Raw genomic sequence first — 16586 nt, 5'->3', positions numbered from 1 at the left:
CAGCATTTCCGTTTTTTGGGCGTTGAGTTGCAAAAAGTTATTTTTTGGCTTCATTGTTTGCGGTATGCAACCGTCACTTTTAATGTTCCCTCTAATTTTTCATGTGTGTGAGCAAACGCAAAATCTAACTGACTAAATAACAAGTTACATTTCTTCTTATTATAATCAAATAACAGCAATCACTTCCATGTGATCATTTTCTAATATAAGTGTTTTGGCCCACTAACAATGACAAGAACAACAAATATTGTTTTTCATGAGCTGTATACTAGTATTGTATGTCTGGGTGGGGTCCTGCTTTGGAAATCATTTGTACCCCTTTTCAGTTATCGCATTTAGTTCCCATTTAAACATGTTGCACAATGAGATGTAAGCACTGGATCACGTGTACATTCCTGTTACTTTCCGTTTGTAAAATATATATCTTTTTATTAGTATTTCTTTGATATAATAGCAGCATTTCATGATTAATATTTATAAATGAAAATTCTTAATGAATGACAGTAGAATGAGCACACATTTAATTGGTAAATCATTGTGTAACGACCTGGAATTACACATAATGTGCGGTGTTGGAAATGTCAGACTTTTTGTGTGGCTGTAAACGCATCACTGGCTCAGTGCCATATGTGCATGTGTTGGCACAAGTGAGAAAGAGCGAGCGGCTGCTGTTGATATGACAGATGGCAAAGTTGGTTTTGGTCTGCTTTGTACGGCAGAAAATGACCAGCTTTGCTAAATGGGAATTGTTTAGTGATGTTTTTGCTAATTTTTTTATAAAGAGTTTCGCTCAATAACGTGATCGATGGAATTCTTGTCCTCCTTAAAGTGTCTTGACAGACGTTACAATAATTGAGCAGTTATAACGAAAACTGTTGTCTCTGTGGCCTCTTGTAGTTAGTTACTTTGAAAATTGCTTATTTTTTTTATTGGATTTTGTGCACGGCATAGAATTGCCGTGGGCAGAGGACGCGTGAGCAGTGTGCAATTGCACAGGCGCGCACCTTAAAGGGGAACATTATCACAAATTCAAAAGGGTTAAAAACAATAAAAATCAGTTCCCAGTGGCCTGTTGTATTTTTTGAAGTTTTTTTCAAAATTTTACCGGTCCCCGAATATCCCTAAAAAAAGCTATAAAGAGCTTGATTTTCGCTATTTGCGATGCAACTATCCATTTCCCTGTGACGTCACACAGTGCTGCCAATGTAAACAAACAACGGCGAATACCACAGCAAGATATAGCGACATTAGCTCGGATTCAGACTCGGATTTCAGCGACTTAAGCGATTCAACAGATTACGCATGTATTGAAACGGATGGTTGGAGTATGAAAGTATTGAAGAAGAAACTGAAGCTATTGAGCTAATAGCTATTGACGTTATTCATAGCCATAGCATGGCCAAATAGCTGCGTTAGCATCGCCGGTAAAATGTGCGGACCAAACGATCGGGACTTTCGCATCTCATGACACTGGAGCAACTTAAATCCTTCGATTGGTAAGTGTTTTATTCGCATTAAATGTGGGTGGAAGTAAACGTAATATAGTTGCAAATGCATCTGCAGGTTATCCATACATCTCTGTGCCATGTCTGCTTTAGCACCGCCGGTAAATAGCATGTTAGCATCGATTAGCATAGCATGTTAGCATCGGTTAGCTGGTAGTTACGCCGCAACCAAATATGTCTGATTAGCACATAAGTCAACATCAACAACACTCACCTTTGTGATTTCATTGAATTTATAGTTGCAAATGCATCTGCAGGTTATCCATACATCTCTGTGCCATGTCTGTCATCGCCGGTAAAATGTGGAGACACTCTGGTACATTCAATGGGGGTCTGGCGGCAGACACTTTCGCATCTTCGGGCCAGTGGTGCAACTTGAATCCCTCCCTGTTAGTGTTGTTACACCCTCCGACAACACACCGACGAGGCATGATGTCTCCAAAGTTCCAAAAAATAGTCGAAAAAACGGAAAATAACAGAGCTGAGACCCGGTGTTTGTAATGTGTTGAAAATGAAAATGGCGGGTGTGTTACCTCGGAGACGTCACGTTCTGACGTCATTGCAAAAAGAGCGATGAACAGAAAGGCGTTTAATTCGCCAAAATTCACCCATTTAGAGTTCGGGAATCGGTTAAAAAAATATATGGGCTTTTTTCTGCACCATCAAGGTATATATTGACGCTTACATAGGTCTGGTGATAATGTTCCCCCTTTAAGGGAACGTTGGTCACTTTGGTGTATTCCTGATCTTGATCCTGTGCTAAGCTGTTATCTTAGCTTCCCGTGCGATCGGCACGTTTTTCCTTGTTTTTTTTCTGTCTTTTGGGTCTATTATGATTAAATTATCATCTCCTACCTCACGCTGTCGTCCGGAGCTGTCCGTCCTGCATTCCGGGAGAACAAACCCCGACCCGACCACGCCATCACATGACAACAATATTATGCCTTGAGACTTACAAAACAAAACAGACACACATTTTTGTCTTTAATTGGGAACTGCCCTTTTTAAAAATGGTGTCATTTATCAATCAATCACAGTTTATTTTAGCCCTTACTCACAAGTGTCTCAAAGAGCTGCAAAACGTCAACGATATCCTCGGCTCAGATCCCACATCAGGGCAAGAAAAAACTCAACCCATCGGACACAATGAGAAACCTTGGAGAGGACCGATGATGTGGGGACCCCCGGTGGGCAACCGGTGAAATGGACGTTGAGTGGATCTAGTTAATAGTGTGAGAGTCCAGTCCATAGTTAAAAAGTTATAGTGCCAATGATTGTCACACACACACACATGCGGTGTGCCGAAATTATTCTCTGCATTTGACCCATCACCTTAGATCACCCCCTGGGAGGTGAGGGGAGCAGTGAGCAGCAACGGTGGCCGCGCTGGGGAATTATTTTGGGTGATTTAACCCCCAATTCCAACACTTGATGCTGAGTGTCAAGCAGGGAGGTAATGTGTCCCATTTTGATAGTCTTTGATATGACTCGGCCGGGGTTTGAACTCACAACCTACCGATCTTAGGGTGGACATTCTAACCACTAGGCCACTGAGTAAGTTATAGTCGGGCCAACAGCGCATAGACGTCCCCAACTGATGCACAGATGAGTGTTCTACCCCGGGTACCGACTTTGAACAGCTAGCGCACCATCAGTGGTCACCTGATTACCTCTCCATGCAAGAGAGGGGGCAGAGCAGAAAAGAGACGGCAGATCAACTGGTCTAAAAGGGGGCTCTATTTAAAGGCTAGTGTATACAAATGAGTTTTAAGACTGGACTTAAATGCTTCTACTGAGGTAGCATGTGACCAGTTGGGTATTCCAGAGTACTAGAATAGAATCGAAAAAACGCTCTGTAGCCCGCAGACTACTTTTGGGCTTTTGGAATCACTAATAAGCCAGAGTTCTTAGAACGCAGATTTATGACCGGGACATTATTCACAATCCCCATGTCAATCAAGAACAAAGTTCAGTCAGAGTCGAAGGGTGCAGAGTACATCACTTTAAATATCACTGCCTGTGCAAAACAAATACTGATTTATCTTCATTCATTTATGGTAATGCAACTTTTTTTTTTTTAATCATATGCGTTAACGTTCACAGCCCTTGTTATGATGAATGTGCCTGTTACTACATTACATTTATATATGCAGGCCACAATTTGGACACACCTTCTCATTTCAATGTGTTTTTTGTATTACTATTTACATTGTAGATTATCACTGAAGGCATCAAAACTATGACACCTGTGAAGTGAAAACCCTATCAGGTGCTCTTGAAGCTCATCCAGAGAATGCCAAGACTGTGCCAAACAGTAATCAAAGCAAGGGGGGGGGGCTATTTTGAAGAAAGTAGAATATAAAACATATTTTCAGTGATTTCATCTTTTTTTGTTAAGTACAAAACTCCACGTGTTCATTCATAGTTTTGATGCCTTCAATGACAGAGAAAACACATTGAATGAGAAGGTGTGTCCAAACTCTTTGCCTGTACTGTATATAAAACGATGAAGGTGTTTGGATATTTTTTTAGAGCGTTTTATAGGCGTAATTTTGAGCGACTCTCATTGGCTCCATTGTTAGCTGATTTTTGCCAACACTTATTTACTAGTTAGACTGCATAAAAAAAAATGTGTGTTCTTGTCTGACATAAGATTGTGAAATACATGCAAAATTTTCCCTAAAACTGCAATTCCTTAGATAAGGATTGTGAATTACATGCAAAATTTTCCCTAAAACTGCAGTTCCTTACATAAGGATTGTGAATCACAGGCAAAATTTCCCCCAAAACTGCAGTTCCCCTTTAAATATATGCATATTTTCAGGATGCGGCCCTTGGGGAAAAAAGTTTAGACAACCCTGATCTAAATATTTATAGTGCTTTCATCTTCATTTCTTATATATAAAGGACCCATAGCGACCGGATGATCAAATCAAATCAACTTTATTTATATAGCACATTTAAAATTTACCACAGGGGTAGCCAAAGTGCTGTACAATGGGCAGGTTAAAAACGAAAACTGAGCAAACACAACACAACACAAACAGAACATGATAAAAAAAAAAAAAAACTAAAACATAAAAACAGGTTCACAGCAGTTGTATAATGGGGCGCCATTGCAGGATGGATATTACTCAGTGTTAAAAGCCATGGCATAAAAGTATGTTTTTAAGAGAGATTTAAAAACAGGAAGAGAGGAGGCTTGTCTAACGGACGGACATTTCCTTAGCAGGTTCCCTCAATGTATTTTTTACTCCTGAAAATGAATCAACTTCCTAAATATCAATTGAGTAATGGGTAGATGGGCATGTAATGGGCTTGTAAAACTTTTATTTTGATCACTCAATTGCCCTGGTCCACGATCACTTCGAAACTGATACGGTTAACATTATAAGCAAAAAAAGAAATATAAAATAATTACTATTTCCGGACTTCACTTCTGTTCCATCTCCTTCTCAATAATCACAATAGCCTGTGTTTCTTCGGGCTGTTTCAGCATTTCTTTAAGCTCCTTAAGGAAAAAATCAGTAGAAGAGGACACCAACTAAAGTACTAGCGGCTTACCTTAGTTTCTCCGCCTGTTTTAACTCTGTCTTTCTCCTCTCGAGGGGGCTCCTGGTTTTCAGGATTGCTTATGTTTATTGGTTGACATGTTTAGTTTGTAAAGTACTAAATCACACACATATATGCTTCAAACGGTTAGCATTGTGCGTTAGGTTTAGTATTTGTTGCTAGGTAAAGTTGAAACATAAAACAGTTGGCATGTGATACAAATGTGTCAGCTAAGTCGCCAGAATTTTACCGTAAAATTTACAGGGATTTTTACACCGAAACATAGCATATTAAATTTTTTTTTACTCCAGTTAGTTATACTGTAAAAAATATGTCTGTCTTGTCAGTATTTTACCACCTTTTTTTTTCTTTTTTTTTTTTACAGTAAACCGTAAAAAAGAAAAAGAAACATTTAAATAGCTCAGTCGCCAGAATTTCACCGTAGTATATACAGTGTTTTATTTTATACCAAGTTATTTTAATGGTCCATTTCTGGCAACTGAGCTGCCAGTTTTTAGGTGTGGCATTTGTTGCTAGGTAGAATTGAAACCTAAAAGACATGCATTACACTGTAGAAAGAAATCTGTAGATTCCATTCATCCATTTTCTACCGCATGTCCCTTTCAGATTTTACGATAAAAATGTGTAACAAAATGTATCCTGTTTTTTTAGACCAAGTTACTGTGAATGGGAAAAAAGGCTCCTCAGTTATTTTAACGGTAAAATTCTGGCTGTAATGCTAGTATTTTACAGGACAGTTTTTTACAGTGAACAATATATATATATATATATATATATACACCTACATTTCTGGCAGTTCAGTCGGCAGAATTTTTTTTACACCGAATTTTGGTGAATAAAAAAAAAACAATACCAGAATTATTATTTTAATTGTAAAATTCTGGTGACTGAGCTGCCACTTTTTAGGTTTGCCATTTGTTGCTAGGTAGAATTGAAACATAAAAACACAACAAGCCTGAAGATTTTGTTTTTATAAAAATGTGTCAGCTCTGTCGCCAGAATTTTACAGTATTATTTACAGTGTTTTTTTTTAAGCTGAATTGCTGTAAATTGAAAAATTAGCACCCTAGTTATTTTAACGATACAGGTTAAGCTGTTATACTAGTATTTTACCTGACTTTTTTTAGAGTAAACATAAAAAAAACAAAAAATAGATTTTTCATAAAAAACTGGTTGATCAGTCGCCAGGATTTTACCATAGTATAAAGGGTCTTTTATTTTTTTTTTTTACATTAAACTACGGTGACTAAAGAACATGGTACCGGAGTTATTTTAGTGGCAAAATTCTGGCGATCGACCTGCCAGTTTTTACGTTTGCCGTTTGTTGCTAGGTAGAATAGAAACAATTAAAAAAAACAATCAGCATGCATTACTCTGAAGAAAAAAAAATGGTCAGCTCAGTAGCCATAATTTTACCGGAAAATACAGTACATTACTGCAAATAGATAAATGGTACTACTTTTATTTCTATGACAACATTCTGGCTATTATTTTTTTTTTTACACTTTTTTTTTTTTTTTTTTTTTACAGTAAACGGTAAAAAAAATACCACTATTTTACATTAAAAAAACTGGCAGTTCAGGGGCCAGAATTTTACTGTTTATTTATAGTGGTTATTTTTTGTTTTTTACGGTAAATAAAATAAACAATGATACCAAAGTTATTTTTATGCTGGCGACTGACCTGCCATTTTTTTACTGTAAAATTTATGGTTGTTGTATTTACTGTAGATTACCATAAATTGCTAAAAAAATATATATTGGAACTTTAATTGTAACAGAAAATTCAGGCAACTAAGCGGCCAGTATTTTACTGTCAAATCTACTGACTTTTTTTTTCTGTGTTTTGATGCTCAGTCTGCTGTTGACTGTGGGCCTCAGCTGTCCCACAAAGCTGAGAAAGGACAAGGAAAAACTGTAATTAGTCATGTACAGTAGAGCCACAGAATTTTTCAGTATTTCTTTTTTCTGTTGCTCGGCAGAAATACAAAAAACAAAAATGAACAATCATGTCAGTCATGCTTTTACTCTTGGCAAGTTAGGGCAGAAGGTAAAGCCAGGAAAATGACAGGGAAGACCAGGAAATCAAGAAGTCACTGCAAAAACACAACTATACGTATGAAGGGATGTGTTGATTAATAAACATAACTGTGAATTTGAATTCTTACTTTGTATTAAATGTAAACACAAATGGAAAAAGTGTTGCGCAGTCAGTTAAGTATTACTATTAAAACCTGCCCCTGTAAAATGCAGTCTCACAGGAGTCCAATAATTAGTCCTGTGGGGCTGCATCAGTGCAGATTAGACCATTGGGGACTCCTTTACTTGTATATATAACACTGCAGCTTCATAAAATGTGCCAAGCAATGCAGTGCAAAGTCATTCCGGATGTTTTTGCTGTAGTGCAGCCAAATGTTCCCTCATCTGAAAGAACGTGACCCCGGCGACTGTGTTCTGTTTCATCTGGAACACCTCAGAGACTCGCTCCTGAGAGAGATCTGCCAGATGTCACTGGGCATGCTCACATTTCTGCTATGCACACACACGCGCACACACACACGTAAACCGAGAGAGACATGTCACATCCGCTCTAATAAATAGTGTGAGAGTGAGTCTCCCACAAGAATCTATTCTATTCTTTTATGCTATATGAAGTATACACACACAACATAGTCCATGTCATGTTACACAAAGTATAAACACACACACAACATAGTCCATGTCATGTTACATGAAGTATATACACACTCACAACATAGTCCATGTCTTGCTACACAAAATATATATACACACGCAACATAGTACATGTAATTTTACATGAAGTGTACACACATAACATAGTACATGTCATGTTACATGAAGTATATACACACACAACATAGTCCATGTCATGCTATATAAAGTTCATACACTATATAGTACGCGTCATCCTATATAAAGTATACACAAAATATTATCCATGTTATGCTACATAAAGTACACTAACACAATATAGATGATGCCGTGCTATATAAGGTATACACATAATATGGTCAATGCCATTTTATATAAAGTATATACACAATATAGTACATGTCCATGTTATATAAAGTATACATACACACAATATAGTCCATGTTATCCTATATATAAAGTACATAAACACATTAGTCAATGCCATGCTATATAAAGTATATGCACAATATCAGAATCAGAACTAGAATCAGACACACTTTATTAATCCCTGAGGAGAAATTAAAATTTTCAACACAATCCCATTCAAGATCAGGCAAACATTACAGGGAGACAGAACAGGATCGCTGACGGGTCTGCCAACTTCCGGCGCTCCCTAGAAAAAAGGTGAGATAGAGGTAAACAATGGGGGAATGGAAGAAAAAAATAAAAATAAGTTAAAATAAAACAATCGGTCTAAGCCTGGGCCCTTGGAGAGGGGGTCCAGACTGAGGCCAAGGGAAAAAACAACTCATAGCCATAGCACACATCCCTCTTACATGTGTGTAAGAGGGAAACATCAATATAGTACATGTAATACTATATAAATTATGCAAAGAATATATACCAGGTCATGTTATATGAAGTATACACACATAGTCCATGCCATACCATACAAACTATATAAGCACAATATAGTACATGTAATACTATATAAATTATGCAAAGAATATATACCAGGTCATGTTATATGAAGTATACACACATAGTCCATGCCATACCATACAAACTATATAAGCACAATATAGTACATGTCATGTTATATAAAGTATATAAACACTATATAGTGTATGATATGTTATACTAAGTGTATAAACACATTATAGTACATATGTTATGTAAAGTATGCAAACACAATACAATTCATGTCATGCTATACAAAGTATACAAAAACCAAAATATAGTTCATGTCATGCAATATGAAGTACACACACAATATAGTACATGTCATGTTATATGAAATATACAAACACAATATAGTCCATGTAATGGTATGTGAAGTATACAAACACAATATAGTACATGTCATGTTATATGAAGTATACAGACACAATATAGTACATGTCATGTTATATGAAGTATACAGACACAATATAGTACATGTCACGTTATATAGAGTATATAAACACATTATAGTCCATGTCATGGTATATAAAGTATGCAAACACAATATAGTCCATGTCATGTTATATGAAGTATAGAAACACAATGTAGTACATGCCATGTTATATGAAGTATACAGACACAATATAGTACATGTCACGTTATATAGCGTATATAAACACAATATTGTCCATGTCATGTTATATAGAGTATATATACACATTATAGTCCATGCCATGTTATATGAAGTACAAACACAATATAGTCCATGTCATGTAATATGAAGTACACACACAATATAGTCAATGTCATGGTATATGAAGTATACAAACACAATATAGTACATGTCATGTTATATAGAGTATATATACACAATATAGTACATGTCATGTTATATGAAGTATACAAACACAATATAGTACATGTCACGTTATATAGAGTATATAAACACAATATAGTCCATGTCATGGTATATGAAGTATACAAACACAATATAGTACATGTCATGTTATAAAGTATATATAAACACAATATAGTCCATGTCATGTTATATAGAGTATATATACACAATATAGTCAATGTCATGTTATATGAAGTATACAGACACAATATAGTACATGTCACGTTATATAGCGTATATAAACACAATATAGTCCATGTCATGTTATATAGAGTATATATACACAATATAGTCCATGTCATGTTATAAAGAATATATAAACACAAGATAGTCAATGTCATGGTATATGAAGTATTGAAACACAATATAGTCCATGTCATGTTATAAAGAATATATAAATACATATAGTCCATGTCATGTTATATGAAGTACAAACACAATATAGTACATTTCATGGTATTTAGAGTATCTACAGTAAATACAATATAGTCCATGTCAAATTATATTAAGTACAAACACAATATAGTCCATGTCATGTTATATGAAGTACAAACACAATATAGTACATTTCATGGTATTTAGAGTATCAACAGTAAATACAATATAGTCCATGTCAAATGATATGAAGCACAAACACAATATAGTCCATGTCATGTTATATAGAGTATACGAACACAACATAGTACATGTCATTGTATATGAAGTACAAACACGATATAGTCCATGTCATGTTATATAGAGTATATAAACACAATATAGTCCATGTCATGCTATATGAAGTATACAAACAATAAAGTACATGTCATGTTATATAGAGTATATACAGTAAACACAATATAGTCCATGTCATGTTATATGAAGTATAGAAACACAATATAGTCCATGTAATGGTATGTGAAGTATACAAACACAATATAGTACATGTCATGTTATATAGAGTATATAAACACAATATAGTACATGCCATGTTAGATGAAGTATACAGACACAATATAGTACATGTCACATTATATAGCGTATATAAACACAATATAGTCAATGTCATGTTATATGAAGTATAGAAACACAATATAGTCCATGTCATGTTATATGAAGTACAAACACAATATAGTACATTTCATGGTATTTAGAGTATCTACAGTAAATACAATATAGTCCATGTCAAATTATATGAAGTACAAACACGATATAGTCCATGTCATGTTATATAGAGTATATAAACACAATATAGTCCATGTCATGCTATATGAAGTACACACACAATATAGTCCATGTCATGGTATATGAAGTATACAAACAATAAAGTACATGTCATGTTATATAGAGTATATACAGTAAACACAATATAGTCCATGTCATGTTATATATAGTATATAAACACAATGTAGTCCCTGTCATGTTATTTGAAGTACAAACACAATATTGCACATGTCAAGTTATATAGTATATATAAACACAATATAGTCAATGTCATGTTATTTAAAGTACAAAGTCAATATAGTACATGTCAAGTTATATAGTATATATAAACAAAATATAGTCCATGTCATGTTATTTGAAGTACAAACTCAATATAGTACATGTCAAGTTATATAGTATATATAAACACAATATAGTCCATGTCAAGTTATATAGTATATATAAACAAAATATAGTCCATCTCATGTTGTGTAGAGTATACAAACACAATATAGTCAATGTCATGCTATATAGAGTACATAAACACAATATAATCCTTGCTGTTCTTCAGTCAAAGCAACTTAAATATGTCCATTCTGTCTTCATTTTAAAATGCCTAAACATGCATTGTCGCCTTTTACTCACTCGTTGCTGAGAAAAACCGAGCAATGAAATGGTATTTCTGTTGCACACATTGGAATTATGCAAATGTAACTTTCACCTGATAAAGTAAATTGAATCCCAGCGCTCCATAATTAATTTCTCTGCTTTCGTTCACATTCTGCACGCCGCATTACTCCTAAAACAAGTTGGGTCTCCTGCTACACCATATTTATTTTTAATATTTAATACAGAGTAAGGATTTAAACGCAGACATGATAATAATGGCAACAATGTTGTTTTGTTTTATACATTAATTCCATTGAGGAAAAAAAAGGCCTTTGGGGCAAACACAGTTGTGCCCCACATGTTTGCCTAGCAACAAGTGGCCAATCAAAAATAATAACAACATATAAATAAATAATACAAGTGTTTGTTCTGTTGCTGAGTCCATCAGCTAGCTAAAAAAAACATACAGCTATGAAGTTATGTTAAACAAATAAAAAAGATTCTGCCTAGCAACACAATTAATTTTCCATTTTTGTCATCTGATGCTGTACCGATAGCGGGGGCTGTATATTGTAGTGTCCCGGAAGAGTTAGGTCTGCAATGGGTTCTGGGTATTTGTTCTGTTGTGTTTATGTTGTGTTACGGTGCGGATGTTCTGCCGAAATGTGTTTGTCATTCTTGTTTGATGTGGGTTAACAGTGTGGCGCATATTTGTAACAGTGTTAAAGTTGTTTGTACAGCCACCCTCAGTGTGACCTGTATGGCTGTTGACCAAGTATGCCTTGCATTCACTAATGTGTGTGAAAAGCCGTAGATATTACATGATTGGGCCGGCACTGCCTTAAAGGCACACCCCCAATATTGTTGTCTGGGTGGAAATTGGGAGAAATTCGGGAGAATGTTTGCCGCGGGAGATTTTTGGGAGGGCGTTTTAAAAAGTTATAAATTGGACTTTTTGATACTGATAATTTCCGATATTATATTTTAAAGCATTTATCAGCCGATAAAATCGGCTGTCCGATAACATCGGACAGCTCTAGGCTCCACGGTTTCTGCCAAGCTGTTCATATTTTGCCGCGTCTTCTAGAAAGCTAAAACATGTACATGATGTCATCCATGAGGTTTCTACACTAAATTTGGTTCAGTACACAAATATATTTGTAATTGAAATAATATATATTTTTAAATTATCCAAAAATTCTGCCTAGCAACAAGCCCTAGGGAAATATGTTGAATTCCTGCGCTTGCTAGATAACCATTAACAGGCTTTTTGGATAAATTCAACTTGTCAGAGTAGTTTTATTATATTTTTGTATTTCATTCCGACAGCTACATTAATTTTTATCATCATTAAATTGATCTATAATTTATTGATTACTGTTTGGAATGACCTATTTATTTGGCTCGTTATAGAAACTTCTGCCAGCGGTCACGGTCACATGACTCTACTTCACCAATCCAACGTAAGCACTAGTGATGTTTGACTCCATGTCACCAATCAAACGGAGTCTGGCAGTCACATGACCATCAAAAGTGACTTGACGTCAGACGAGGTAGCACAACCCTTAAATGTTTACTTACAAACTATGAAAAAGAACATTTATATCATACGCTGTCATCTGTATCAGTAAAAATGTTCACATTAAAATTCTAATTAGCGTTGACCGGGCCCTCGACCATCAACATATTCAGAAAAATTGATGAATGTGAAGGAAGTTAACACTGTCATAATTTTCCACCGCAAGGGGATGATGTTGTTATTGTTGAATCAACGTTGAGTCATGATCTGACCCCGACTTTAAATTCTAATCACAGCAGGCACAAGACATTGAAACAACGTTGAGAACTTGTTCCATCCGGTCCTGACGTTGAGAAAATCAAACTTAACTTTGGAAAAACATGCTTTATGATGACGTTTAATCTAATGTTGGGTTCTGACGTTGATTTGACCATGACATTTTGGTCATTTTCCCAACCAATACTCTACAACACAAATACAACGTTGTGGCGTTGCTTTGACTGTTGAATTTTGGTAATTTTCTCAACCAATATTCTACAACACAAATACAACGTTGCATCTCAACATCATGCTTTTTTTACGTTTATTCAACGTCAGGTAGTGGCGTTGCTTTGACTGTTGAATTTTGGTCATTTTTGTCAACCAATATTCTACAATACAAATACAACGTTGAAACAACATGCTTTTTGATGGCGATTATTTAACGGAAGCTTGTGGCGTTGATTTGACCACTGAAATTCGTGTTACGGTACAGGGAGGGGAAAAAGACGGCACAGACAGCAATGATGTTGTTTTAGCCCTATATTTATTATATAGTACAATAGAAAATGAAATGTGTAACTAATTCAAAATAAGTGTGGTGTGCGACTATGTGTAGAGATTAACTGATGAGTGTTAACCGGAGTGTTGAGCAAGGTGTGGAAGTCCAAGAGGGGCAAGGCAGGCGCGAAGGTCCAGAGACAAGCGTGAGGTCAAGGGCAGGAGAGAGGCGTCAAAGGTCTGTGTCCAGGCGGGAGGTCGAGATCCAAAAGGGGCAGTGTGACGGGCTCCCAGCCGTCACCGTGTGGGTTGCGAGGACACTTGACACACGACGCGTCGTAGCAGGTTTGATTTACGTTTATTTGTTCGCACAACCTTTCTTCGGGCCAGTCGGGCGCGCCCATTTCTAGTGCGCCGGTCCTGCTTCCTGGTCGCGCTGCACCTTTCGGTGATCGCCTGCTGCGTCTGTGGCGGGGACTCATCTTTCCGTTCTCTGGTGTTGCGCTCGTGGTTGGGTTGCCGTGGTTTCCTCCTCTCTCTCTCCCGATCGTGCCCCCTTCGCCTCTCTTAAAGTCTAGGAGCAGATGCGCAGATTGTGAGTAGGTGTGTGTCCTACGCACCTGACTCCGATTGCCGTCCTGCCGCTCCGCGTGCGTCACGCCTCTCCTCGCCGCCACATGCCCCGCCTTCTGGCCTCCATTCTGGTCTGGAACGCCTCTGTCCGCCCGCTGTCAGCCCGTTGGCTGCGTCTCTCCACAGGCAGCCAGGGAACCAGAGGGGAAGACGGGGAGACGAGACACACTTCTCGCAATTTGGACGGACGAATGCTGCTGGAATGACACAATGAGCACAACTGGGGAAAGAACACAAAGAGGGAGAGAGAGAGAGTACAGAGCTAGACATTACGGATTACTGTACTGAACAGGAGATTTTGTTCAGGCCCGGAATGCAGGTTTGAGCTGGCTTAAGAAGGCAGGTCTCTCATCAGCTTCAGGTGTGCATATTGGTGATTGAAGGCAGCTGCCTGCTGCAGCTGGAGTAGCGTGCGCACGAGCCCAGCGCAGCGGAATGGCACGTGTGAACTAGATCCAAGATTGTACAGTATGGTGTGTGACTATGTGTTGGAATTAGCTGCTGAGTGTTACCGTAGTGTTGAGCGAGAGGCAAGTCCAAAAGAGGCAGGGCAGGTAAGAAGGTCCTTGAGACAAGCAGGTAGTCGGGGCGATAGCAAGGCGTCAGAGTCCGTGTCCATGCGAGGGGCGGTCGAGATCCGGTAGGTAGTCGAGATCCAGGGGGAGTCCAAGGAAGTGAAACACACAGCTCGAATCTAAGGTGACGGAAGGGAAACACTGCGGGCACAAGGGAGAAGTCAGGAGACAAATGAGCATGAACATGAGAATGCACAAGGAGTTTGACAGGTTAGGCTTACTATACAGGACAGGTAGCTACGTTCTGACCTGGAACACAGGTCTGCACTGGTTTAAGAAGCCCAGGGAGCTCTTCAGTGATAGGTGGGCAGATTGCAGATTGATTGCATCTGCCTGCTGCAGCCGGAGTAACGTGCTCAGTTGCGCTCTTGGAGGCGCAATAAACAGCTTTTTTACGACGTTTATTCAACATCAGGTTGTGGCGTTGATTTGACTTTTGAAATTTGATCATTTCCCAACCAACTACGTGGCTCTAACGTGAGAATTTCAATTTAGAAAAACAACTATTTTGCAAGGTCGTTTTGAAGTCACTTTTAAAGGATATGTATGTGTAATCAACGTTTAATCAATGTTTTCTGCCTGCTGGGCTATCAGTTTGGAAGATCTGGTCTTTTAAAGCGAAGTAATAATGGAGGCAATTTTGCGCCTGCAAAATTAATTTGCAATTAATCATCGCCCATCAGTTTAGTATCTGTCTGTGATCATCCAAAGTCATTAAAGTTTACTTGGTGATGTCAAGAAGCAGTTTTCCCTGCCAGGCTCTGCCCACCACAAACCTTTAAGTACTGACCCATCTGGTACGTTAGGGTGTCATCGTCACCCTTTGTACCAATTATCATCAAGACCTGAATTTGTGGAGTCCTGTTATAAATGTTGGAAGTTTTGTGACGAACCATTAGATAAAAAATTGGCGCCATGCCTCACACACGTAGGCAAAATTCCTTCACAATTTTTCATCCATCTAGTATCTGTCATTTTAACCTTGGCTCATTTGTTCAAAGTCCCGAGGAGGATTTTGTTAAAGTACGACCCCTGTTTTTGGCCTACAAATGGCCGACAGAAACTAAGATCGTCGACTTCATGTTTGTTTCTGAATATGGGTTCATGGGACATTTAAGGTCGTCATGTCATGATGGATGTCTCCAGCGATTCTTCGTGAGGCTAAGTGAATCTTGTGGCAGGGGCAACTTTTTTCAATTTTCAAGGGAGCGCTGGAAAGTCAATTATTAGTGTTGTGTTCCTGGACACCAAATTAAAAAACATTTTGCCACACCTGACACGCATGGATTTGAATAGTATATATATATATATATATATATATATATATATATATATATATATGTCTTGATTGGATTATCCGGAGAATAGTGCTCGATACCGTGGTAGAGCGCAATATGTAGGTGTGGTTGACATTTGTTGAGCACTGTACGGAGATGAAGTAGTCTTGTGATTTTTTCCCACACCTACATATATATATATATATATATGTATGTGTGTGTGTACGTTTGTACACAAATATATGTATATATATATATATATATATATATATATATAATGTATATATACATACAGTGTATAAGTATATACACAATATATAACTAATATACATATAACAATATATATACAATATATTTCCTTTGGACGAAGAAGAATACTGAGTTGCATCCCAAGAACACCACACCTACTGTGAAGCATGGGGGTGGAAACATCATGCTTTGGGGCTGTTTTTCTGCTAAGGGG

The 16586-nt window shown here is 37.3% G+C and overlaps 1 protein-coding gene across 1 annotated transcript in view; it reads left to right on the top strand.

Moving 5' to 3' along the window:
• The window catches only part of LOC133560660 (voltage-dependent T-type calcium channel subunit alpha-1H-like), a 190098-nt gene that overhangs the window by 91013 nt on the left and 82499 nt on the right, over positions 1-16586 (top strand). The gene's annotated exons all lie outside the window — the stretch shown is intronic.

The sequence above is a fragment of the Nerophis ophidion genome, linkage group LG01, assembly GCF_033978795.1.
Source record: "Nerophis ophidion isolate RoL-2023_Sa linkage group LG01, RoL_Noph_v1.0, whole genome shotgun sequence".
NCBI classification, from domain to species: Eukaryota; Metazoa; Chordata; class Actinopteri; order Syngnathiformes; family Syngnathidae; genus Nerophis; species Nerophis ophidion.
The sequence above is the reverse complement of the archived record's forward strand: the minus strand, read 5'-3'. Positions and strand labels throughout refer to the sequence as shown.